Source organism: Anguilla rostrata, chromosome 3 (assembly GCF_018555375.3).
Source record: "Anguilla rostrata isolate EN2019 chromosome 3, ASM1855537v3, whole genome shotgun sequence".
NCBI lineage: Eukaryota > Metazoa > Chordata > Actinopteri > Anguilliformes > Anguillidae > Anguilla > Anguilla rostrata.
Genome location: NC_057935.1, coordinates 39,389,125 through 39,393,244, shown reverse-complemented (window position 1 = coordinate 39,393,244; position 4,120 = coordinate 39,389,125). Strand labels below are relative to the sequence as shown.

Here is a 4,120-nt window from a genome sequence, read left to right as displayed (position 1 = left end):
CAGGGAGGGGGAATGAGCAAGGATGACGTTTGAAGCGCCTGCAATTTCCCTGCCCTCTCTCTGCTCTATTGGGCAGGCAGAAAAACAGCTTTAACACACACCAATTGGTGGCACTGTTTCTACAAAATCGATGCGACGGGGAAATATTGTAATTACATTGCGATTAAATTAAATTTAAGAGATACAGGGAGTACGAAGTATGGTATCGTTATCTATTGTAGGTTTCCTTTACATTGGCCTATTGTAATTGTATACATAAAAATCACATGCATATCATATGGATACTTATGAATGTATGGCAATCGTTAAATTAACTCTTGGATTGATGTTCAATTTTTTAAAATGGTAGCCTGTAACATGGCTAGACACCACCATCTATAAATTCACTAATGTACCAGCACAACAATTCTGGAGGAATCATGCCAAAATAAGGCAACACATTAAATGTGTTCTGACATTCTATTATAACGATTGTAACAAGCAATGTCGGCAATGTATGTTCAATATTTCTGCTGTAACTTCTGAAGCGTAAAAAAGCCCATGGCAGGCTTTCACAGTACCAGATTTGCCCTAATGAACTAAGAACATAAATAAGGAGAAACTGATTTCTCCAGTTGTAACTAGATAGTTATCCAATGCATATTTCAAGTGTATTTGCTGCTCTGTGTTAACTGAGAAGGTCCATACACCTCTCTGTGCGTACATAATATTAACCACATGCAAATTAAAATATTTGTTGGTGTAGACAAGCTTCCAAAGTTCAGTTCAAAACAATGAACACAGTTGCATATATATATATATATATATATATACACTCCTGGGCAAAAAGAATGGGCCAAACCCAAAATGGCAAAAAATCAAGCTTTTAATGGTCTTAACAACAAATCATTGGTCAGAAAATTAGCAAGAATTAAACAAATGCACTCCTGAGACCTCCTGTACCACCATTTGCTCGTTTACTTTTGCTTTCCCCAAACAGTGAACTGTTTGGGGAAAAGGTAGAAACAGGGAAATTCACTTATACAGTAGACAAATTAACATAATGTCTAATAAAAGTCATGTTTTGTATTTGGTTGCATATCATTTGCATGCCATGACTTCCTGATTTCTATGACCTATCAACATCATCAGAGTCTGGATATCTTATTTTCAGGTTGTCCTACAAGCGATACAAAAACTCTTTGCATTTGAATGGACCTCTATGGGAATTGGGGGGTGGGACTAGATTCAGCTGCAAATTATGCTAATATATATGGAACACATTTGTTGGCTAAATGGCTTTAAGTCATCAAGGGTCCAAGGTATCAAATGAGCCTCAAACCACCATGCTGCTGCCAGCTATGCAGTAGATACTACAAACATTGTTTCTCTTGATTAATTTTCCTGTTGAACTCAATGGAAAAAATATTCAGGAGAAACAATGATTGTAGTATCTACTGCATATCTGGTAGCAGCACGGTGGTTTGAGGCTCATTTTATACCTTGGACCCTTGATGACTTAAAGTCATTTAGGCAAAACGCCCCAAGAACAAACAGGAACTGAAGACAGCTGCAGTAGAGGCCTCACCAGGGAAGAAACTGGTGAGGCCTGGTGAGGCGTCTGGTGATGAATGTGGGTTCAAGACTTCAGGCAGTCATTGACTGCAAAGTCAATGACAGCAGACTTCCAAACAAACCGGAGTTTATGGAGAGTTCTGGATTGGAGGCCGGTGAATACGGCATTGCAGCAATCCGAGTCGGGAGCTATAAATGCACGTATTAGTCTGGTCATCGGCGAGATTCAGGGATGGACTGAGGCGAGCAATGAGATGACAGAAAGCAGTTTTGGTGATAAAGTTTGACCTTCGAAAGAGAAAATACAATTGTGCACTTAGTGTCCTTTCTTAATCTGGTCTTTTTTGTGTCCCATTCAATTTTGTTTTGCTTCCTTTTAATAAAAAGTATTTTTAGGTGAAGGCACAGTTCTTATTAACTCACATAAGAAGGGATCTCTGTGCTTAAGGATCTGACAGTAAATCCAAGCATCATTTTTATATATTATTTAAAAGATGTGACAATCACAATAAGTACCTTTCCTTTATTGATAAGGCAAAGACTTGAAAGACAGTGAGAACAAATGATCATTAATGTAACAACCACATCTAATCAGTGATCACAGAGACATTTATAATTCAGCTTTAGCTTCTATGGTAGAATTACCATGCACATCCCCTTTGATCTGTCATTTTTCCACTTCTATGGTAAACCCATGCTCTGCATTCTCTAAGCAGTCTCAATTCAGTCTGCTGCCTTTCAAAGCTTCAAAGCTCTTCAAAGCTTACAGCTATAGCCCAACAAAGCCAAGAACAGCATAATCAATGTCGCATCACTAAAGCACATGCAAACGGCATGAAACCCTGAATAAAGCAAAGCTGCCAGAGAACACCAAACAGCCATTTAGGCAAGCCCGTCAAAGAGCACTGGCTTTCAGGTGTCAAAACAAAAGCCTGCATGAATCATATGTACATCTGAATATCCATCCATTATCAATACCTGCTTATTCCTGGTCAGGGTTGTGGGGGGCACTGGAGCCTATCCCAGCATGCACTGGGCGAGAGGCAGGAATACACGCTGGACTAGTCATTAGCCTAATCTGCATGTCTTTTAACTGTGGGAGGAAACTGGAGTACCTGGAGGAAACCCCACAAACACAGGGAGAACATGCAAACTCCACACAGAAAGGCCCAGGCCAGGATTCGAACCCCTGCTGTGAGGTGACAGTGCACCACCATGTCGCCCACATCTGAGCATAATGAAAGCACAAATGCAACATTAGTGAACACCTCAATTTCTTCAGTTAAAGCATGCCAGCAACTCAATCTAACTTGTTGAATGGTAGGAAGACCCCAAACACATCCCACTGAAGGCAATCTGATAGACTACATTTGCACTGTATGACCAAAATTATCTGGACACCCCTTGGTCCAAGGCTGTTTTTCATGGTTTAGGCTAGGTCCCTTAGTTCCAGTGAAGGCAAATCTTAATGCTACAGCATACAATCACATTCTAGATGATTCTGCGCATCCCCAACAGTTGGCCCTTTCCTGTTTCAGCATGACAATGCCCCCCGGCACACAGCGAAGTCCATATAGAAATGCGTTTGTCGTGAACGATGTGGAAGAACTTGACTGGTCTGCACAGAGCCCTGACCTCAACCACATCCAATACCATTGGGATCAATTTGAAAACCCAACTGCAAGCCAGACCCAATTACCCAATCAGTGCCCGACCTCACTAATGCTCGTCAGGCTGAATGGAAGCAAATCCCTGCAGCAACTCCCCAACATTTAGTACAAAGCCTTCCCAAAAGAGTGCAGGTTGTTATAGCAGCAAAGGGTGGACCAACTATGTATTAATGCCCACAATTTTGGAAGAGATGTTGGATGTCAGGTGTCCACATACATTTGGCCATGTAGAGTATTTAGACAGCTGGTGGCTATTGCTGTACATTATTTACACTACAAACCTTTATTTTGTTCCGTTGTTTTTCTTCCCACCACATCCAAGAGTGTCTATAAGATTCTTTTTTTTTTTGTGGGGATCACATCATTTCTGTTTTTCCAGATGGTTTAGAGCAGTGGTGTCAAACTTGTGCCATGGAGGGCCGTGTGTATGCAGGTTTTCATTCCAACCAATTAATGCTGCCTTAATTGAGTCCAATTACTCATTCAGCCATATGCGTTTAACTGCATTAAAGCACAGAATATAAGAAAATTTTTATTTAGACAATGCGGGTCACCATAGACGTCGGGTCACCATTGTGCACAAACCTGCATCCCTAATTCAGCAAATAATTTAACTAATTATATAATCAAGATCTGAGGCTGGAATGAAAACCTGCATACACACGGCCCTCCATGGCACGAGTTTGACACCACTGGTTTAGAGGTTTCCATTCTTGATTCCATCAAAAGTGTCTGTACAAAAAAACATTTTGATTGATTTGGATCTAAATACATTCACCTGCCAAGACCGGTCCAAAACTTCACCTTCCCTTCATATGATCATATACCCTTATAGGCCCCGCAGGACACAGTTCACGAGAGTGCACGTTCAGCTTCAATATCATTTCATTAAACGG

General features: G+C 40.8%; 1 protein-coding gene across 1 annotated transcript in view; it reads right to left on the bottom strand.

The window, feature by feature from the left end:
- The window catches only part of tra2b (transformer 2 beta homolog), a 174,793-nt gene that overhangs the window by 43,388 nt on the left and 127,285 nt on the right, over positions 1-4,120 (bottom strand). The gene's annotated exons all lie outside the window — the stretch shown is intronic.